At 38.0% G+C, this 24,286-nt stretch overlaps 1 long non-coding RNA gene across 1 annotated transcript in view; it reads left to right on the top strand.

Moving 5' to 3' along the window:
- LOC122813216 overlaps nt 1-24,286 on the top strand; it is a 67,350-nt gene that overhangs the window by 24,238 nt on the left and 18,826 nt on the right. Inside the window, exon 2 of the long non-coding RNA XR_006366650.1 lies at nt 13,489-13,650. This is a non-coding gene — a long non-coding RNA (uncharacterized LOC122813216). The remainder of the gene's footprint in view (nt 1-13,488; nt 13,651-24,286) is intronic.

The raw sequence follows: 24,286 nt of genomic DNA, 5'->3' as shown, positions 1-24,286 counted from the left end.
TATGCCACCCAAGAAAGTTATTTTCTCATGCCCCTGTTGAGCAGAGCCACAGAAGTAATCCCCAGGGTGTATTTCCCATTTCCCATCCACTCATCAAGATTTTTCTTGAAGAGTGCTAATGTGGAACTTTGCTTGACATAGATGGGTAGCTTGTTCCAGAGTATGGGAAGTCTCTGGGACAGAAATCCATCCCTCCAGCATGTCCTGTTTATTGTGGTGACAAGGTTTAGGTCCCTAGAGCATGTAGCATGTAGCTCAGATGGATTGGGATTTCTTTAGCTGTAGCATGTCCAACAGCTCTGAGTTTGACATAGCTTTATATGTTAGGCAGAGATCACCTCAGAGTAGGCGATATGCTACGGAGTAAAGCTGGAGTTTTTTGAGACGGTCAGTGTAGGGCATCTGTTTGAGGCCAGTCATCTTCTTTGTGAGGTACTTTTGTGGCCTTTCCAGCTGCTGCAGATGTCTTATGAGGTACATTCCAAAAGGGGTACTGTACTCTATAATGGGTCTAATGAGTGTTGAGTAGTTGGGAACAATGACCTCTTTTTTCCTGGATGAGAACCCTTTTGTGATGAGGTGTGCCATGTAGAAGGATTTCCTGACTACTGTGGTGATGTGATTATCAAAGGAAAGACTACTGTCCACCTGGGTCCCAAGGTCTCTTATCACACATTTGGCGTCAAGTAGAATGCCGCCTATGTGGTAGTTCATGGGTACAGAGTTTTTACCAAAGGGGATGACAATGCATGTTTTGGCTTGAGGCCATGGCTCTGACACCAGGCATCTGTTACATTGAAGCCCTTCTATAGGATGTCCACATCATTTTGAGGACTCAACTGTAGCTCCTAGTTTGCAGTCATCTGCAATCTTCATTAGCCAAAGGCCTTCTGTGTTAGCATGTACTTCAGAGAAGTAGACACCAAACAGGAGCGGTCCCAGGACTGAACCCTGTGGTACTCCACTTGTCACTGGTTTGAAGTCAGATTTGGAGTCTGCAACTTTTACAGTGTGGGTTCTGTCAGTGAGCCAGTTGGCAACCCATCTTGTGACATAGGGATTTATACCTAGTTTAGTGAGTTTAGCTATAATTCCAGAATGGGGGATGGTGTCGAAAGCCTTGGTGAAGTCAAGATAAGCTGTGTGAACCACCTTACCCTCGTCTATGGCTTTGGTGACTGCCTGAAAGAAGTTATCAGGTTCAGGAGGCATGATCTGCCTTTCACAAACCCGAACTGGGTGGTGTCCAGAGTATGGAGGTTACCAATGTCTTTGTTTATGATTTCCATGATGATACTTTTCATGGCCTTACAGACCAGACTCGTCAGGCTAATAGGGTGATAGTTCATGGGATCAGAGGTGGCTCCCCCTTTGTGGAGTGAGATAACTGTTGCTGTTCACCATTCAGTGGGCAGAAAGCCTGATGTGAGGCTATGATTGAACATGGTGCTTAGGTGGGGAGCCAGTTCATTCTGAAGTTCATGTAAAACGCAGCTTGGGATGTTGTCTGGTCCCATGGATGCTTGTGTTTTTGGCTTTAGAGAGTGCAGCCTTTACCTGTGTAATTGTGATTTCAGGGACTCTGCATTCTTCCTGTATAGATAAGGGCCCTTTAGGGGGTGAGATGGGGTAAAGTTAGAACTGAACCTATCTGCCAGGATGTTGGCAATATCAGTTGGTTCTGTAATTTTCGTGCAGTTGTGCTGTAACTCAGAGCAGATCTGGGTGTTGCCATTGCGATTCCTGACATAGCTATAGAATGCTTTGTGGTTGTCCTTAGAATCAGTGGCAATTTTGTTTTTGTAGCTAGCTTTGGAGGCTCTTATAAGGGATCTCAGCTTTTTACTGAGGCTGACCAGGGAGCTCCTCCACTCATGGGATTTTACTCTCTTTTTCAACAGTTTTTTCCTTCTGTTGTAGAGTTTGTTTATGGCAGGGGACCACCAGATTGGCTTACTTTTTTTGGAGGATAGCATCTTGGTTCTCTTTGGGATAGCAAGACCCATGCACTCGTGTAAGTGCTTATAGAGTGCATTTGTGTAGGATTCAGCAGTCGTAACTGTATTGTCCATCTGCATGGGTGTCATGAAGTTCACCACTTTTGTCTTAATAAGCATGAACTTGGCTTTGGAGAAATTTTTTACCATGGTTTCCTTAATGGGGGGTGGGGCAGTTTGTGGATCTCTAGGGTGATTAGCTTATGGTCGGATCTGACCAACAAGGAGTTGACTTCAGGTGTGGAACATCGGTCACTCATGCTGGTAATGACTAGGTCTAGGATATTGTTGCCCCTGTTGGGGGTGTGGATAAGTTGATCCAGGGCATTGGAATTTATGAATTCCAGAAAGCATTGAGTGAAAGAGTTGGTACATGAGTAGTTTTCCCAGTTAATGGTGGGGTAGTTGAAATCACCCATTATTAGGATGTTTGGTTGAACCCTAATATTTTCCAGTATATCAAGAAAAGAGGAGTGGGAATCCTGGGGCATGGTGGGGGTTCTGTAGCAAGCTACAGTTTGGATTGCAGTTCTGCCCAGAGTTAGTTGCACTTGGATAACCTCAGATGCATTATGCTGAGCAACTAGCCTGGAAGTGTGGATATCCTTAATGAATATGGATACACCTTCACCTTTGGTGTTCCAGTCTGGGTTAGGTGGCCAAAAAGTGTGGTATGAGTTATAGTCTGGTAATGCAGGGGTGCTCTCTGGAACCTTGAACCAGGTCTCAGTCACTACACAGATATCGATGTTCTCCATTTTAAGGAGTGCCTCGAGAATTTTGAGATTTAGACTTCTAACATTGAATAACATTACCCTCAGTTTTTGCTTGCCTGTTTCTGTTACAGTGGTGAATTTGTCATTTGAACATTGCCTAAAAAAGGCACTATAGGGGTGGCATGAGCCTTAGCCAGTATTCGGAATCCCAGGGGTGACAGGTGCAGGCCATCTCTGCCAAAGCATCGTGGTCTGTTGACCATGTCGTTCCAGGCAGACAGATACCGGATCCCCTTACAATGACACCAGAAGCTTAGCCAATTGTTGAAGTCAATCATTTTGTCTTGTACTACAGTATCATTCTGGGCAATGGCAGAATACTACTCAGGGCTAAGGTCATACCTGCCTGGGCTACAAGATCAGCAAGCTCTTCCATGTCTTTTTTCATGTAGTAAGGGACAACTTTAGTTAGGTATAAGACATTTAAACCCGGAGGGTGATTGAAGTCTCCTAGAATAATGGTGTTGGCTTAATGCATAGGGACACCATATCAGTTAGGAGATATGGACTGATGGGGTACATAGAGGGGACCTATAGTTAGGTATGACACAGTACGGAGTTTTGTTGATGCTAAGCTGGATGCAGAGGAATTCCATCATTATCTCACCTAGCAAGTCTGGAGATGAAATGTTCTTTGAGAATATGTAGACATCATCACCCTTTCATCTAAGGTGGTAGGCCTGAACTTGTGGCAGGTATTGAAATCCTGCATTAACGGAGTGCTGTCATCGGTCTTGAACTAGGTCTTTTTGATGCATATATAGATGTTTTCCAGGGAAGCAGTGCTTGTAAGGAGTGGACTGTTTAGCTTAGGCTCTGAAAAGGAAATTGGTTATTTTCTAATTCATGTAGCTATAAAATTCAGTATAAAAAACGTAAAAGTTTCTGAATGCAAACACACTATTTAAGCAGCATCATGGTAGGGAGTACTTCAGTACAGAGAGATTCAACTAAATACATAGCCATGAGTTCCCTTATACCTTTCTGTCAAAACAAACACACCATGGTCACACAGAGTTTACAGTTGTAACTTTGAAAAATCTATTTATGTATTTCTTGCACTAAAGTTGAGGTGTGTGTGTGTGTGTGTGTGTGTGTGTGTGTGTGTGTGTGTGTGTGTGTGTGTGTGCGACGGAGTCAGAGAAATGCCCTAGTTAGCTCTAACAGGTGGAATTTAGGTGCAACTGTTTTGTTTAGCAAATGGTATCATTATTGTGGTATAGAATTTTAAAGCAGTGTTAGCACAGCAGGTAGCATAATTGCGTTCTATTCATACAGCATGTACATTTGTATTTTAAGGAGGTATGGTACTGCAGTTCTTAGTATGTCCTCCTTTGGATGAGACACCTAATAACTGTGAACCTGTTTTTCAGCCTGCCACCCATTCCCTATTGCAATATACCAACTTACCATTTATTTTAATGTAGCACATGCAATTTATTCGTCAAGGGCAACAGGCACTGAATTTGTAAATGAAACACTGAAATATAAAAGTTTTTTCTAGCAACAACCTCTTCATTGGTTTCAGATCTCTTTAATGTGGAATTATTCAGATGACTTATACTTCTGCAGAGATTCTGCATATTGATTGATACTGGTGGATTGTATGACAGAAGTTTGAGTGTTCCTTTATGGTTGAAATGTTCTGAATTGGGCAGGCTGTCATTATTGGTTCATATGATTTGTTTCATTGCTTAAAGGAAAGATGCTCAGAGCTATAACTTTAAAACACACTCTAACAAGTGGTGCTGTATTATACAAGGGATATAATTCAATTATTATTTAGTATAATTAAATCAGGAAGGTGAATCAAAGAACTCTTGCATGTTTCTAAAATGTGTGCAAGGAGCCTATGATTTGAAACCGCCAAAGGTAAACTTACCCTGCCACTGGCCAGATGCATGTTCGTTGAATGTGGGTTTTGATGCTGTTTCAGTGAATGTGGGTTTCAAAGGTACAGAAGTTTTAATGCTAAGTCTGTTTTCATTGTAAGACTATTGCTTTGTTTAGGTTTAGTAAATGTCTGTCAGTGTTTGTGCTATAAAATTTGAAATAAGTTGTAAATGAAATCCAGATATCTGTAATCATTGTAGAAGTAAAGCATAAAACAGTATGCATACTGAGAGATTTGAACAGTGTCTATGACAAATGGGGAGAAATAGCCAAGTAATGGGACACTGGAATGGCTGTGTGGGCGGGGGGGGCTGAGTGGGTGGGGCAGCAGAGGGGGTGGGGCTGCATGGGCGGGGCTTGGGTTTGCACCCCCCTGCAAAAAATCCTGCGGGCTCCCTTGTATGTATCCATAGGTTTAAGAAAGATTTATATGTAAGACACTGAAAACTTGTTTGGTTGCATCCCATGTATCTGAATGTCAACAATGCTAAAAATTTGGTATGGCAGTTGTCAAGTATTTTCCTGACAGTCAGGAATTCAGGGTGGCTGTCATGAAACTTGGTTTTGGGGAATGCTTGTCAAGTATTTCAGTCATTTCCTACACATTTCAGAAGTACATTTTCTCAAATTACTTCAACTTTCACTCGGTATTCTTACTTTCACTCTAATTTTGCATTCACAGTAGTCTGTTGTTTCAATATTTAACTCAGCACATGAGAATTGAGACTGTTATCAGACAATTATGTTATTTTAATCAACCCAGAAACCTTCTTGCTTCTACCTATGCAGAAGTACAACAAAGCTGCAAAAAATCTGAGCCTTGTAATATTAAAAGAATAGGTCTGTCCTCAGTTGTACTTGATGTCTTCTGTTTGAAAATACTTATAGTTTGGGCCCTATATTAAAACTGTAGATATAAACAAGAACTGGATTCAAGAAAAAATATAAAAGTTGCATTTACGGTATATACCATACAAATATTTATTCATAATCTTTTTAAAGGACTCTGTATATTATCAGTTTAATGTGGTCTAGTAGTTTCAGCAGATATACTGATCATATAAAACAATAAGAACTTTAGAAAATAACTTTTGAATTAGCAAAATGTTGGCATATTTCCTCATTTGCTGCTTTAAACAAAATTAACACTAGCATGTCAAGTAACTGTGAAAGAGAAACAGTGTATATGTAGATATCAAAATGGATCTGGCAGAAAGAGACAGCAAAGGTTTGGCTTTTCTTAGGTTTTACATTCTCCAAAGTGGATACATCTATGACATTTTCCTTTAAAAGTGTTTATATGTGTAGTGCAGGGAGTGGAGGACCATGTTGCAATTTTATTCACTGTTTCTTATTACAGCACATGCTGTCCTACATTAGTATTTATCATAAGTTCATAGGTAGGTACTAGGCTATCGGCCCAAGGGCCAAAGTAAGCCTAGCCAACAAGGTTCCCTGGCTTATGCCACCCAAGAAAGTTATTTTCTCATGCCCCTGTTGAGCAGAGCCACAGAAGTAATCCCCAGGGTGTATTTCCCATTTCCCATCCACTCATCAAGATTTTTCTTGAAGAGTGCTAATGAGGAACTTTGTTGACATAGATGGGTAGCTTGTTCCAGAGTATGGGAAGTCTCTGGGACAGAAATCCATCCCTCCAGCATGTCCTGTTTATTGTGGTGACAAGGTTTAGGTCCCTAGAGCATGTAGCATGTAGCTCGGATGGATTGGGATTTCTTTAGGTGTAGCATGTCCAACAGCTCTGAGTTTGACATAGCTTTATATGTTAGGCAGAGATCACCTCAGAGTAGGCGATATGCTACGGAGTAAAGCTGGAGTTTTTTGAGACGGTCAGTGTAGGGCATCTGTTTGAGGCCAGTAATCCTCTTTGTGAGGTACTTTTGTGGCCTTTCCAGCTGCTGCAGATGTCTTATGAGGTACATTCCAAAAGGGGTACTGTACTCTACAATGGGTCTAATGAGTGTTGAGTAGTTGGGAACAATGACCTCTTTTTTCCTGGATGAGAACCCTTTTGTGATGAGGTGTGCCATGTAGAAGGATTTCCTGACTACTGTGGTGATGTGATTATCAAAGGAAAGACTACTGTCCACCTGAGTCCCAAGGTCTCTTATCACACATTTGGCGTCAAGTAGAATGCCGCCTATGTGGTAGTTCATGGGTACAGAGTTTTTACCAAAGGGAATGACAATGCACTTTTTGGCTTGAGGCCATGGCTCTGACACCAGGCATCTGTTGCATTGAAGCCCTTCTATAGGATGTCCACATCATTTTGAGGACTCAACTGTAGCTCCTAGTTTGCAGTCATCTGCAATCTTCATTAGCCAAAGGTCTTCTGTGTTAGCCTGTACTTCAGAGAAGTAGACACCAAACAGGAGCGGTCCCAGGACTGAACCCTGTGGTACTCCACTTGTCACTGGTTTGAAGTCAGATTTGGAGTCTGCAACTTTTACAGTGTGGGTTCTGTCAGTGAGCCAGTTGGCAACCCATCTTGTGACATAGGGATTTATACCTAGTTTAGTGAGTTTAGCTATAATTCCAGAATGGGGGATGGTGTCGAAAGCCTTGGTGAGGTCAAGATAAGCTGTGTGAACCACCTTACCCTCGTCTATGGGTTTGGTGACTGCCTGAAAGAAGTTATCAGGTTCAGGAGGCATGATCTGCCTTTCACAAACCCGAACTGGGTGGTGTCCAGAGTATGGAGGTTACAAATGTCTTTGTTTATGATTTCCATGATTATACTTTTCATGGCCTTACAGACCAGACTCGTCAGGCTAATAGGGTGATAGTTCATGGGATCAGAGGTGGCTCCCCCTTTGTGGAGTGAGATAACTGTTGCTGTTCACCATTCAGTGGGCACAAAGCCTGACATGAGGCTATGATTAAACATGGTGCTTAGGTGGGGAGCCAGTTCATTCTGAAGTTCATGTAAAACGCAGCTTGGGATGTTGTCTGGTCCCATGGATGCTGTGTTTTTGACTTTAGAGAGTGCAGCTTTTACCTGTGTAGTTGTGATTACAGGGACTCTGCATTCTTCCTGTATAGATATGGGCCCTTTAGGGGGTGAGAGGGGGGTAAAGTTAGCACTGAACCTATCTGCCAGGATGTAGGCAATATCAGTTGGTTCTGTAATTTTCGTGCCGTTGTGCTGTAACTCAGAGCAGATCTGGGTGTTGCCATTGAGATTCTTGACATAGCTATAGAATGCTTTGTGGTTGTTGCTAGAATCAGTGGCAATTTTGTTTTTGTAGCTAGCTTTGGAGGCTCTTATAAGGGATCTCAGCTTTTTACTGAGGCTGACCAGGGAGCTCCTCCACTCATGGGATTTTACTGTCTTTTTCAACAGTTTTTTCCTTCTGTTGTAGAGTTTATTTATGGCAGGGGACCACCAGATTGGCTTACTTTTTTTGGAGGATAGCATCTTGGTTCTCTTTGGGATAGTACGACCCATGCACTCGTGTAAGTGCTTATAGAGTGCATTTGTGTAGGATTCAGCAGTCGTAACTGTATTGTCCATTTGCATGGGTGTCATGAAGTTCGCCACTTTTGTCTTAATAAGCATGAACTTGGCTTTGGAGAAATTTTTTACCATGGTTTCCTTAATGGGGGATGGGGCAGTTTGTGGATCTCTAGGGTGATTAACTTATGGTCGGATCTGACCAACAAGGAGTTGACTTCAGGTGTGGAACATCGGTCACTCATGCTGGTAATGACTAGGTCTAGGATATTGTTGCCCCTGTTGGGGGTGTGGATAAGTTGATCCAGGGCATTGGAATTTATGAATTCCAGAAAGCATTGAGTGAAAGAGTTGGTACATGAGTAGTTTTCCCAGTTAATGGTGGGGTAGTTGAAATCACCCATTATTAGGATGTTTGGTTGAACCCTAATATTTTCCAGTATATCAAGAAAAGAGGAGTGGGAATCCTGGGGCATGGTGGGGGTTCTGTAGCAAGCTACAGTTTGGATTGCAGTTCTGCCCAGAGTTAGTTGCACTTGGATAACCTCAGATGCATTATGCTGAGCAACTAGCCTGGAAGTGTGGATATCCTTAATGAATATGGATACACCTTCACCTTTGGTGTTCCGGTCCGGGTTAGGTGGCCAAAAAGTGTGGTATGAGTTATAGTCTGGTAATGCAGGGGTGCTCTCTGGCACCTTGAACCAGGTCTCAGTCACTACACAGATATCGATGTTCTCCATTTTAAGGAGTGCCTCGAGGATTTTGAGATTTAGACTTCTAACATTGAATAACATTACCCTCAGTTTTTGCTTGCCTGTTCCTGTTACAGTGGTGAATTTGTCATTTGAACCTTGCCTAAAAAAGGCACTATAGGGGTGGCACGAGCCTTAGCCAGTATTCGGAATCCCAGGGGTGACAGGTGCAGGCCATCTCTGCCAAAGCATCGTGGTCTGTTGACCATGTCGTCCCAGGCAGACAGATACCGGATCCCCTTAGAATGACACCTGAAGCTTAGCCAATTGTTGAAGTCAATCATTTTGTCTTGTACTACAGTATCATTCTGGGCAATGGCAGAATACTACTCAGGGCTAGGGTCATACCTGCCTGGGCTACAAGATCAGCAAGCTCTTCCATGTCTTTTTTCATGTAGTCCAGGGAGGTAATCTCAGGTCATTCACACCAACATGGACAATGACAGAGCCATATTTGTACTTGCTGTGGAGTGACCTGAGTGCTTGGGTTATGTGGTGGATCCTGGCACCCCGACAGGCAGCTGACAGTAACCTTCTCCTTGTTTAGCCTGTTGAGTGGGACATCAGTGTGCCTAACTATAGAGTCACCTATGACTAGTGTGTTGGGTACGTTGTTTTGCCTTAAGGGCTGTGGTTGAGTGGCACACTGAGTCTGTGGGCTCTGTGTCATTTGGGTTGTGTTGGGGGGTGGAGGTTGCTTGCATTTCTGCTTTGGAGGTCTCTGTTGCTTGAGTAGATTATTATTGAGAGCCTCCATAAATGTTTTTGTGTTTCTATGTGTGGATTTTGGTGATGTAGGTTTTGTGGGACTATGTGATGAGTGTGGCATGGTGCAAGTGTTTACCTTCTCCTTTTGTCTGTCAAGTTCAGTCTTGGTTGGAGAGAGCTTTACCTCCAGTTTGGATAGATAACTGCATCTCTCACAGGTTGTAGTGTTGGGTGGTAGGAGGAGAGGATTGTCTGTGTACATGAGGCAATTGCTACATTGCCCCAAGATGCCCAGATTCATCGGATAGACAGGAGAGAACACTGGGAGCTAACCCTTGGACATGCCTGAATTAAAAACTATTTTCCTCTAGACAAGTCAGGAAAGTGAGTACAAGAGCTGTTTTTCTCTAAGCAAGTTAGGAAAGTAAGTACAAAAACTGTTTTCCTCTATGTAATGAGGAAGGTTGAGTGCTATAGTAATTTGTAGCTTATTTAGTGCTTACAACAAGTTCTGAACAAGTGCTGAGCACGAATAAGCAAATTCAAGTGCTAAAACTAAGAATCTGTATCTGAACTAGACTAGTTACAGGAAAGAAACAAGTGCAAATGTGGGCTTTTAAATCAGAAGGTTGAGGGAGATGGAAAAACTGCCCAAATGGCCAATAACTACAATTGCTGGGCCAGAACCATTCCTTATGTGGTAGATAGGTTACCTAATGCTTACCACTCCCACTGATAAGCTAGAAGGCTTCCCTCCAACACAGAAAGGCTTGGGGGCCTCAGGAGCTTACAAACAGTTCTGGATATATCAAATCTGTATCTGGGCAATACTAGTTACAGGAAGGGGGAAACAAGTGCAAATGTGGGCTTTTAAATCAGGAAGTTGAGAGAGAGAGAGAGATGAAAAAACTGCCCAACTGGCCAATAACTACAATTGCTGGGCCAGAACCATTCCTTATGTGGTAGATAGGTTACCTAATGCTTACCACTCCCACTGATAAGCTAGAAGGCTTCCCTCCAACACAGAAAGGCTTGGGGGCCTCAGGAGCTTACAAACAGTTCTGGATATATCAAATCTGTATCTGGACAAGACTAGTTACAGGAAGGGGGAAACAAGTGCAAATGTGGGCTTTTAAATCAGGAAGTTGAGAGAGAGAGAGATGAAAAAACTGCCCAACTGGCCAATAACTACAATTTCTGGGCCAGAAACCACTCCTTATGTGGTAGATAGGTTACCTAGTGCTTAACACTCCCACTGATAAGCTAGCAGGCTTCCCTCCAACACAGACAGGCTTGGGGTGCTCAGACACTTACAAACAGTCCTGGATATAGCAAATCTGTATCTGAACTAGACTAGTTACAGGAAAGGCAGGAAACAAGTGTAAATTATTTGTTACAGTTGAGCAGAACACAGGGATATTCTAGCAAAGTTTTTTTTTTTTTTTTTGTAAAGGAAAGGGAGAGAGGAGAAACAGAAGATAATTCAAGGTTAGGAAACAAAGTGGGTTGGCCTTCTCAAATGTTCTCTCTGTATTAGGTAGAATGAGCAAATGACACTAGACTGGGAGGAGTAGGGGCAGGCAACTGCAAAGCCACCAAGTATAACAGCAAGACAACAACAGGGAGAGAGGGTGGGGAACAATACTAAAGCTCCTAGCCTACACTCTTTTAGACAGTAAACACTACAGAAATGTTTATCACAGCAGAACAGCAGTGAGCCACAAAATGAAAGTTTTAAACAGAAAAAGGAGCAAAAAGGCTCTACAGAATGCTTTTAACTGCAGACAAATCAGGTATATGATACACTCCTTGGCAGGAAATCAGAACAAACAAATAGGTGCTTAACAAGTAGAGATAATTTCCGTTAAAACTTTCGCACAGTGAAACTAGCTAAAAAAGCTTTACAAACAGTGTGACAGTAAAAACCTTATTTATCAGGCCCTGTAAGGCAGACAATTTTAGTTTAACCGTGCAGATTAGTTAATAGCAATAAAATACAGTAAAAGTATGCACCAGGCAATAAAAAGTGCTATATATAAACTGCGGTGGTGGTGCTGTGGTAGCATTGTGGCCTCACAGTAAGACGTTGTCCTGTTCGATTCTCAGCTAGAGCATCTTCTGTGTGGAGACATGCATGAATGGGAAAGGTTGTGCATCAGGGCTGGCAACTCGGCACGTAAAAATCTACTGCCTATCATTAGCAGACCGGTGTTCCGCTGTGGCGACCCCAAACCGGGAAAAGCCGAAAGACACAACAACATATATAAATTGCTAGAAGCAATAACTAGTAAAAATAAGCAAAAAACACAAAAACAAAAAAACAGGATACTTATTGTTATATATCTCAGATCAGAGTTGTAGTCAATGCCCCTCCTCCACTCAGCTCAGTCTGTATAGACAGAAACCCTCTCAAAGTTAGGACTTAAATACCAGAAGATTCAACCTTAAACAGCTTTTTTAAAAAAAGTTCAAAAGAAAAATTTTGCTGACATAATTTATACATTTTGTTTACCTAACAAGTTATGTAGTCATTGTTTGCCTCCACCCCTTTGCCATGGATTGGATGACAAGACAAGGGTAAATACATTCTATATGAAAAATTTAACACTTTAAAATAGCCAGTCTATAAGTAGTTTTCTGACAGGAAAATGTAATATATGCATAAAAACTGACAAAAAGAGAGAGAAAACATGGGAACTCCACAGAGACATTGACAAAAGGTCAGGAATGAGCCCTAAGCTGTCAGGCACAAAATTTAAATAATGAATAATCAACCAAGACGAAATGCAGAAAAAACACAGTATCAGGATGTTAACTAATCCAGCTCCTGGCCAGTGATATCACAGAGGTTAGAAACCAGAAGAACAGCATCATCAGAAACTAGAACTTGAGCAGCTGGTAAGATATCCAGAAGACAAGTTTGTTCCACAGCAATAGCAGCACACTGTGTCAGAAAGTACCCTTTCTGCATAATTCTTGATCTTACATTAAATAGTTTGGAAAGTCATTTCTTAATGTAAGCATAAAATAGATTACTCAGTCTTCAGGATCTTCAATGATTTGTTTTCCTCATTTGTTGGGTATTCTCTCATCTTTAAGAAGGATCTATACATCAGACAATGAGAACTCATTCAGTTGCATCCCCTTTGTCTGACTGTGAACAATGCTAAAATTTGGCATGCCACCTGTCAAGTGTTTTCCTGATAATCAGAATTCAGGGTGGCTCTCACATCATCTGGTATTAGAAAGTGCTTGTCAAGTATTTTCAGACATTTCCTATATAATTCTGAAGTACATTTTCTGTTATTACTTCAAGTTTTCACTGGGCTTTATACATTTTACTCTAGTTTTGCTGTCAAAATATCTTTTCTTTGTTTAAATATGTATCTTGGCACATGAGAGATGAGGTTGTTCACAGATAGAAGTGCAACAAAACTGCAAAAATGTAAGCCTTCTGTTAGCAGATAAAAGTGCAACAAAAATATAAGCCTTCTACATATAATAGCAAATAAATTGGTAGGACCTCTGTTGTACCTGATGTCTCCTGCTGAAAATAGTTAAATCCTCTTTTTAGCCCCAAATTAAAACTGTAGACATAAACAAGAATGGGAATACTAAAATTAAAAACAAAAAAAAAACTTTTTAGTGGTGTAAGTGATAATTCTTACACTCAGTTCCTTGATATATATATATATATATATATATATATATATATATATATATATGTATAACCTTTTTTCAAAAATTAAATATGAAAAAGAAGAAGCCTTTATAGGAACTCCAGTGATGGGAACATTTTTTTATGTGCTGTGCATGTTGTTAATAATGCATTGCTTTGTTGGAGTTTCATAATTATTTCCTGTAATGCCTAAGTTTCTTTCCCACAGGGTTGAATTAAAGAGTTGTGACGACTGATAAAAACAAATTTGGTTGAGAGAAGTATTTGTTATTGTCAAGAAGGAGAAGAATGTCTGGACTTTCAGAAGTTATGGCTTCTAGAAATACTGAAAAGGTTACCTGTGGTACAGTACAATCTCATGCATCCAATGGTAAGAAAGGATTGCACTTTTTATTCAGCTACATTGTGCTTCATTTTAGAACTGATTAAAAACTAAATAAGTATGGTCCTAGAATTCAGTTTACACTACTGTATTTGAAAGAAAAAGCTAATGCCATAGACTGCAACTTCTACACAAAAAGACCAAATTGCACTTAGGTCTTGTAATATTCTACATTCTTAGGTGAAAAAAAAGCGTGTCCCATCCCTACTCCTTCACTACTAAACATGCTAACAGCAATTTTTTGTGACCTCATTATCATCCACACCTTAACTTTTATTACTATTGTAGGCCCATCTTCATGTCCTAGACATTTTATAATATTTATTTATTTATTTATTTCAGTTTGATTACCGGGGAGGTCCACTGGGATTGGGGGCCCGTTTTCAGTGGAGGCCCGGGGAGAAAAGCTCCAACAAGGAAATACAACAATTTAAATTGTTTTCATTTCAAAAACAGTTTCTATTTACATGCAAAGTCATATACAGTATGTATTATAGATAACAGGTAGTTACAAAAGAATAAACACTAAACAATTTCAATTATTGTTAAGGGGGAAAAAAAGGCTTGCATAAAGAAAATACAAGTTTTACTGTTTTGTTCCCTAAGCTAAATCATTTTTAGAAAGGAATAGGAAGGTGAAATAGGAGGAGGTTAGCCTGAAGTAAAGGGAGAAGACTGTTTATGAGTTGTAGACTGAAGAGTGCAGTTGCAGATTCTGTTTAGATAGAGGTAGGAATGAAGTTGGGTTTTGAAGTTATTAAGGTTGGTACATGTCCTTAGTGATGAGGGTAGGGCATTCCATTTTTTAGCCAGGGTAAAGGACAAGAGAAGCTGACCTGCTGGGCGCTGGGGTTTTTGAACTGTGATCAGGTTTAGATGAGAAGATCTAAGTGGTCTAAGGGGGGTGTAAGGTTGTAGAATATTAGAAAGAGCAGGGCAGTCAGAAGGGTGTAACAATAGTTTGAAGGCTGTGGTGATTTGGATAAAGTTAAGTTGATTGGAAAGTTCGAGCCAGTTTAGAGAGTTAAGGGAGGAGCAGTGATGGGAAGAGGATTTGGTGTTTGTGGCAAATCTAGAGATTTTATTGTAGCATAGTTCCAATTTGGTGGTAAGTGTGGATGAAAGATTAGTGAGCAGGGGGGCTCCATATAAGAGGGAGGGAAGGAGGTAGGTAGAGGCAAGGGTTAGTCTGAAATGAGGAGAGAGGAAGTGGTTGTTTCTATACAGTAAACCTAGTTTTATGTGTGTTTTTTTGATGTTTAGCTGGATATGGGTATTAAATTTTAGTTGATCATCGATTGTAACACCTAGAAGTTTGGTGGGGGGTACAATCTTGATAGAGGAGTTACTAAGGCTGGTAATGTGAAATGAGTTTTTATCAAGGGAGGAGGATTTGGAGGGGGAGAAAAGGAGGATCTTAGTTTTGTTAGCATTTAGGGAGAGATGATTTTGTAACATCCAGTTTTCAGTGGTTGAGAAGGCACTTTGAGTTAGGACTTGGAGGTCTGTTAGGTTAGAGGCAGAGCATATCAATGTGGAATCATCAGCATATTGCACAATTTTGGTGTTAGGGATGGCTTTGTGGATGGCTAATTTAAAAACTATCTCCTCACAACTTGAACAGTGATGGTGATGTACTGGGAACATAGTCATACAGAAAACTTAGGTGTATTTATCAAAAACAAAGTATAACACATTTATCATGTCATTGCCAGTGTTCCCATGATCCCTCAATTTTTCCAGATGAGCACATCTGGTAATTTTATACTTATGCAATCTATTCCCCAGTCCATTGTTTCAGCAAATATCTGTACCATAATGAAGTTCTGCTACCCATTTCTTTTTTTATAATATTTTTTTTATTAATTTAACATATTTACTATATATACACAGAAAGGAAGAAATTCAACATCACATATTGTTATACAGTGATAGGAATACATGCAATCATCAGGGTAATCTTATACAGTTTTCACATTAGGCGTCTTGGTATTTCAATAGCAATATTTCAAGGTTATCACAACCACTAAAAGCCTTACTATGATTTAGACATTGTATTCTGATCACTTCTTTTTCAGTTTTACATAGTATTGCTGTTAAATTTAAAAATTATTTGAATGTAGCAACTGAGTTTGATTTCCAGTTTTTTGTAATAACTTTTCTAGCAACTGCCAAGACAGCCCAACATTTTTTTTAATTTATTTATTTATTTATTTTTGCTGTTTGGCTTTTACTGATACAGAAGTTGAACATTCATTAGTATTACTGATCTAGTTAAAAAAAACAATTATCAGACCACATCCCTTTAAAAAAACATACTTATCTCTTCCCAATATACATTTAATCTTTCACAATCCATAAACAATTATGTCCAATCTGCTTTTACATCTTTACTATGTCTCCAACAAACAGAGGGAGTCATTTTACTAAATTTAGAGATTTACATTCTATGTATATATTTCCACATAAAACTTTCTAGTTCATACCTGAAGAAGTTTGACTAAATTACTTAAGTAACAAAGTTGTATTCTTACCATGTGTTGAATCACTCAATCCACTACTATCTAAAAAGTTCCAGAATTTCTATCAAAATTATTATTATAGTTTATAATTAACTTATATAATTTGGTCAAGCTTCACTTGTAGTTCAATCTAACTTTAATGATAGCATTCATATATTCATATAATGGGGGGTAGTGTTCTGTTCATTTTCACTCATATTATCTACAGTACAAATTCATTTAGTTTCTTACTGATGGATAATATTAACTGGTTAGCAGATTCATCTAACTTATATTCTTTTATTAAATATTGTGGAGACTTAGCTTTTCATTTTTCAAAGCAATCAGACCATAATACTAATCCATTCCTCATTAGTAAATTAATTTTAACATTGTTCTGAGCTTCCTTAAATCTAGAGGTGTGTGCAATGGGAAAGTACAAAAATTTCCATTTTGATATTAATAGAGTTTTAAAAAAAAATTAACTGTTTTAAGAATTGATTTCATATATGCAGTCTGAACATTGAAATTAATTTCATTTTAAGGTAAATGTTATTAACCAGATGAAAGGATTGTTATGTATTTCTATTTTATCATATTTAATAAACTTATAAGAATTTAGTATAATCTGCTCTTGGATGATTTTCCATTGACTAGTGTAAGTTGAGGCTATTCAGGGTATAATGGAGTTAAAATTTGCAGCAATAGAATAAGATTCTACATCTGGGAAGCTAAAAACCACCATACTCCCATAATCTTACGTGATTTCTGTAAGCATTTCTCGTCTTTTTACAATACTGTAAGAATGAAGTTAACATTTATTCATTTTCTTTAAAAAGTTTTTGCTAGATGTTAAAGCTATTGAATGCAATATATATATATATATATATATATATATATATATATATATATGTATTCCATTTTTTAATAAGAAATAATTCTTCAATTATTTTTTCAAAATTGCTATCAATAATCTTACTCACATCTTAATTGGTTCATAGGTGTTTACTAAGCTAATGACCACAAGGGCCTTTTTAAGCCTAGCCATGCATCCCAAATCTTTGACAAGTTCTGATACCCTTGATAAGTATAAGCATGGGCCTGGGAGATTAACCATTTACAGGTTACCTGTGTCCATTAGAGACATAGGTGCCAAACCAGGGATGAATTTCTGGTTTCTCATCAAATTGTCCAAGTTGCACTTGAGCAGGGTTAGGGAGGAACTCTGCTTTACATGGATGGGGAGCCTATTCCATAGACTTGATAGTCTCTGTGATACATGCCTATCTCTCCAGCAGGTCTTATTTATATCACAGACAAGGTTTATGTCTTTAGAATGGGTAATTCTGGTGATATCTGTTTTGTGGATATGCAGGAGGTTCATCAGAGTGAGGTCTGACAATATCCTGTATGCCAAGTGTAGATCACCCCTCAAAAGCCTGTAGGAGACAGAACACAGAGATAGGGCCTTGAGGCAGTCTGCATAATACATTTTACTTATACCCTGTATTCTTTTAGTGAGGAACCTCTGTGGATGTTCCAGTTGTTGGATATGCCTGGTTAGGTGCATACCGAAAGGGGCATTGTACTCAATGATAGGTCTGATGAATGCCAAATGCAATGGAACAATGATTTCCTTGGACTTAGATGCCATACCTTTGTTTATAAGTTGCTCAACATAGAATGATTTCCTCACCACTGTAGACACATGATGGTCAAAGGCTAGATTGCTATCTATGTGTGTGTCCCTAAGTCCCTGACTACTGGGTCAGCTCTAAGGGGTGTTTTGTCAATATGATAGTTACGAGGGATGGATGACTTCACAAAGGATACTATTACGCATTTCTTGGCATTTAGTTTTAGTCCATGGCTCTGACACCAGTGTTTGCCTGTGTCAGCCCCTCCTTAGATTTATCTTTAAACTTACTATCTAGTAATTTATTTAACACTAAAGTTTCAGTTTTATTATTATTAAATTTCAGCAACAATACGTCTTAAAACTTGTCAATTTTCTCTTCTATTTCTTCATTTCAATAATTTAAATCCCCCAGAGTCAGTAAAATATCATCTGCAAAAAGCTGTATTTTAGCTTGACAATCTCTGTTAATTGAGAATCCATCAGTTTTTTTCATTGCTTCTTATACTATTAGCTAAGGCTTCGATATCTAATGCAAATAATAGAGGGACAAGGGACATCCTTGCTTTGTGCCTTTGTTTAAAGTGAATCCTTGAGAAATGTAAGATCCAATTTTAACATATGCATTGAAGTCTGTATCCAGTTCTTTTAATATTCCAATAAGCTGTTCTGGAAATGCAAACGCTTCTAAAATTTTAAACGAGTAGTTAACCTGAAAAGCTGTTGACTAACCGAAAACCACACAAAAGAACCAACAATCTAAAAAATGCCTCGGCACTGGCTTCCCACCTAAACTTGACAAACTTCAAATACAAGTATATCCAAAAGTGAATTTATTGATTGAACACTTTTGTCTCATAATAGAGACTTCATCAGAATAACAAATGAATGTCCAACACTTTATTTATAATGATGTACAAACTGTATCATTTCCTGTTACATCAAATTCTTACCTAATATCATTAAAATAAAATAAAATAACCACACTAAATAAAAATTAATTTACAATAATAATCACACCAAACCACCATACACTTAATGCCTAAAAAAGTCATTATAATTAGTTCATATTTTTTTTGTTAATAAAAGGTTATGAATCTAACAAATGAAATAATTTATGCTAATTCATACTTATGTGTGCGTGTTCATGTAGACTTTAATATTGTTGCAAATTAAAGCAATCATAAAATTACAATTTAGCTGCTCTCATTTTCAAAACTGGACCTAGGGAAAATTGACTATTAAGACCTGGGTGAACATGTGCATTCAGGAGTAACTGCCAGAATAGTTTCCAATATTCAAACGTCTCCCATTGCCCACCACATGGGTTAGGGTCAACCCATTCCAATACCCAAAAAAAGGAAACTACTGTGTGCACAGTTCTGACAATATAAAATGTTGGTTTCAACCATCTTCTTGGTTTCATAACAGTGATCATAAATCCTAGCTTTTAAAGTTTTTTCGGTTTTCCCATGACAACAAGCTAGGTACACAACCCCTCTGAAAGTGCAATTAAAATGCCTGTTGGTCTTAAGGGTAATCCCAATACTAGGACGTACCAGTTCCTCACAATGAGCTATATCTTTACACTGGTTGCACATGCCACATTTGCATGTTCCTTTGTTCCTATGACAGTTAATAGCCAATTTCTCTTTGGTGTCTTTTTCCAAAATATTCTTAATATTATGTCCCCTTTTGTAACAGAAGACTAGTGGGTTAGAAAGAATATTTTAACTGTTGGGAATGTTTGAAAAAAGATCCCAATATTTTGCAACAATGTTTTGAATATTAACTGTGTCCTGATTAAATTTCAATGTGAGGGACCTATTATAGTTGATTTCTTCCATCCCAACTTCACTCATTATAATTTATATTCGGTGTAACCTTGTTCCAGGAAAAGCACTTCAATATAACTTAACTCTCCGCCACAAGATCTTCATATATAGACATCAAGCAGGCAGCTCAAACCATCTGCCCCTTTACTATATTCCTCTTCTGATGGAACGGATGGTTACTATTAAACAAATAAAAATCTGAAAAATTCTCTTTTCTGTAAAGCTTGGATATGAACCTACTATTGTTCAAATTCTTAATCAAGATAACATCGAAGTAGTGAATTTCATCACATCCAATGTTACAGATAAATTTCAAGAAATCAGTTGTAGTGTTAATATAACCAATACATTCATCCAGTTCATCCTTTGTTCCCATTACATATTACAAAAATATCATCCAAAAAATGCAGATACAGGACAATGGATCTAAAGTATTCAGATCTGAACACAAAAATTTTCTCCCAGCATAATAACACAGTATTGGAAATCAAAGGGGCACAAGTGGTCCCCATGGCTACCCCACTCATTTGTTTATAATACTCCCCATCAAAATACATCAAATTATTGGCCAATACCAATTCTAAACATTTTATTACCAATTTTAAATACTGGTGTTCAAAAATTCACACCCAGTTAAAACATTTTCACACCATTGTAATCCAAGAGAGTGAGGAATAACAGAAAACAACTTTTGACATTGATAGTTGCCAATTGTAGAACAAGTAAAGTGATACAACTCACTGGATAAATGTCCTAAAACACACAAACAGTCCCCCAAATAAATCAATAAATAAAAAATTAAACATATAACTGAACAAAATTGGTTCATTCTCTCTTCTGATGAAAAAATAAAGAAAGTAGTTGGTGCCAAGCCCAGGTTTCAGTTTAAGAACAAGAAGAACTTGAAGCGTCTTCTTTGCTATTAAAGTAACAGGGGGGATTCTAAGCATCAAGTTGGAACATTACCTTGTGGTAGGTGTAATTACTGTCACGTATTGCTAAGAAGTTTTAATTCTTGCCATCTAGTAACTAAAGAGTGGTTCGAATTTGTCATATCTGCCACTTGTAATACTCCATGTGTGGTCTATCTTGCTTTATGTAATTCTTGTTCCTCATTTTATGTTGGAAAAACTGTTCATACACTATGTGAATGCATAAGGGAACATTTAAATGCCATTAGAAATAAGGATGCTGAAAGAAGTGCTCTAGTGAAACATGTCACTGATAAAGGAGCTGATCATTCCTTTGTTTTTTTGGTTATTGGTATTAATAATACTAATCCATGCTTGGGTGACCTTAATAATTTTTTGGAGCAATGTGAAACCTGGTGGATTATTAGACTACATGCAGATAAGTCCTCTGGGCTTAATGTAAATGTGTCTTTAAAACCATATTTACAAGCACGACCAATTAGATAGATTCCATGACTGTTTTAATGAAATGTTCAGACACTTTTGTATCTTTATATTTTGTACTTTTATTTGTTTATGATTCATCTTGTTTTATTGATTGTTTATGCTTTGACAGTTTTTATTTGATTGAATTCCATGTTGTTTTTAGAAATGTAAGTAATCAACATTAAATATTACTTATGTATGATACTTTTCTGTGATTGGTTGAATTGATGCTGTAACAGATGAGCTTGTATTATATAAGGATTTATTTGGTGATTTTAAATGGTCTGATGAAGCACCTTTAAATGGGTGTGAAAGCGCTTACCTACTAATAAAATTCCTATATGTTCTATCTGTCTTATTTCATCCTATACACTTTTTATTTATTTGTTTATTTGTGGGATTGATGGTTACCAACAGATAATGGATTTGAAAAAAATCCTTGGCTACCTCACCCAAATAGTCTTATGAATCTACTAATATATCATTGTATAATCCAGGAAATGGTTTGAGTTTCCTATTCACAAACACAGCAAGGTGGTGGGTTTTGGAATCAGCAGCAGCTACTATAGATCTAAAAGGCAGATCCATAACATTTTTTGCATATCTCAGATATACCAAAAATAGATGGAATGATTGGTTTTGGTACCATAAGGAAATCATAGAAGTTCTTATCTGTAATACCTTGCAAGAAATCATCTTCTAAAATCATATAAAATTTCCTATAAGCCATATGTATTTCATTCCTTGAAACCTGGATATACTTAGAATCATTATTTAACAATCCCAGATTTTAGCTGCATAATTCCAGTATTCCATAATAACCACCCTACCCCCCTTATCCAGTTTCATAAACCTGATGTCTTTGCACTAATTTCCCTCAATACTTTCCTCTCTTCAGGGTTTAAATTGGAAACCCTCAATTTCTTTTTCATAGCATATTGTCTAATATCTCGACTAATGCTTCAAAATTGGAGAGCTTGGGGTGTAAAGGGGGATTAAATATGCTGTTCTTCCAAAATAAAGAAATTAGTTCACCTTTCCCATTGTTGTCATATATGAGTTCTATATTAATCTTCTGCAAAAACAATTTAATATCGATAAGGACCTCACTTATTTCAGTTCTGGCAGTGGGAACAAAAGTGAACGCTTTTTGAAAGATAGAAAAGTGGTTCAAATTTAATTACAAACTACTGTAATTCAACACTTTAAAATGATTAAAAGAAGAAACAACCCCATCTATGTTTATCTCATCAGACAGCTGACCACCAATATGGTGGTCAGTTGTGAGATTCAGTTTGTCCTTCTCCTTCTCTGACCCCTCCCCTTGGGGAATCCTGAATCTTCTCTCATACTCCATATGTATTTGTTCCCGGTCATCTGCCAATTCTTCAAGCTGTTTGATCTCCTCAGGGGGGAGCTCTAAAGGATCTTGGAGGTTAAATATTGATTCACAAACCTGGGGTTTACCATTAGTATCAATTTGCCTACAAATATTATTACCCAAGGCAGGCCCATTGTATTCAAAATTATCAGAATTAATAAAAGTGTTACCATAAGGGTCACCCTTAAGAACCTTATATTTGATGCAGGTAGGCCTACCTTCAAAACATTCTTGCCTGTCTCAATGCAGTTTACCTATTTCCATTTTTTTCATCCCCTTTAAAACAGTAACATTTTTTTATGTTCATTTAAAGTAAGCGATAAATCATTTTATACAGAAGTATTCAAAACTATAATCTCATTATATAAAGTATCCAACACCTTCTCATTGTTCTTAATAATTGCTTTCATGATATCAAGTCCACACTTGTTAAAAATCTCAATCAGTTCTCTGTGGAAATCAGAGCCCAGCTCAACATCATTAGGATACTTACAAGTTCTAAGTACCCTAGGGACTTGTTTTTTAACAATACTCTCTTTCAGGACTGCATTATCTAATATAAGAGCCCTGTATTTTAGCATCTTATTTTTGAGTTTATGTAACATACTTTGATATGAACCAGCATTGGCTCCATGAATATCAAAATCATTTAACCAAGTCTTAATATCCATTTAATGATATTTAGAAAATATGCTGTTCCAACTACTGTCAGACAATTCCATAAATAAAATGACTCCATTGTTGTTGGATGGTGAAACTCTCACATTGCCTGTCCATTGAATAGATGTAAACTGTTAGCCAATTACCTGTCACTGAGAAAAGGGCTCTTCTTGAAGCTCATTAGGGATTTAAAAGCAGGGAATTGGTATACCAGTTTCCTCTTTTTGTCCAGCATAATCACCTATTGCAGTTTCTCATAATGTATTATTTTGTGAAAAGAGATTGATTAGTTTAATAAGTTCCCTAATAACTGCCCTTTTTGCTTGGAGAACATCACATTATTTTCCCCATAGTAGGTTGCCATAACACCAGCAGCCACACACACGCGCGCACACACACACACACACACACACACACACACACACACACACACACACACACACACACACACACACACACACAGACACACACAAAATTAACCAGAAAAGATGTTGGCTGACCAAAAGCCACACAAAAGAACCAATGATCTAATAAATGCCTTGGTAATGGCTTCCAACATAAGCTTGACAAACTTCAAATATAAGTATACCAAAAATGAATTTATTGATGGAACACTTTCATCTCATAATAGAGACTTCATCAGAATAAAAAACAAATTTCCAGTGCTTTATTTATAGTGATGGACAAACTACATTTCCTGTTACATCAAATTCTTACCTAATATTAAAATTAAAATAAAATAAAATAACCTCACTAAAGGAAAATTAATTTACAATAATACTCACACCAAACCACCATGAACATAAAGCCTAAAAAATAGTCATTATAGTTAGTTCATATTTTGTTTGGACAGAAAGATGGTTGATACAAGATGGGGTGGAAAATCTGAAGCTGAGAGAGGAGAATCTGGTGGGATAATTCGAGCCAGTTTAGGTGTTTAAAGAGAGACAGTGATGAGATCTATAGGTCTGATTTGCAGCAAATCTGGCCACTTTGTTACAGGTATTCTCAAGCATAGTTAAGAGAGAGAGAAAGGTTTGGTGGTTGGGGAGGATCTGAGAGCTGTACAATAGGCTTGGTAAGAGATAGGCATGAGAGAGGGAGACTTCAGCTTTGTTAGATAAGAATTTTTTATTTCTATATGAGAGGCCAAGTTTTGATGGGTTTTCTTAATACAATTACTACTGGTAGCTGTTGGTATAGTGCTATAAATG

This window comes from Protopterus annectens, chromosome 1.part1 (genome assembly GCF_019279795.1).
Source record: "Protopterus annectens isolate FY-2018-M chromosome 1.part1, PAN1.0, whole genome shotgun sequence".
Taxonomy (NCBI): Eukaryota; Metazoa; Chordata; order Ceratodontiformes; family Protopteridae; genus Protopterus; species Protopterus annectens.
Note: the sequence above shows the minus strand (reverse complement) of the source record. Positions and strands in the feature narration are given on the sequence as shown.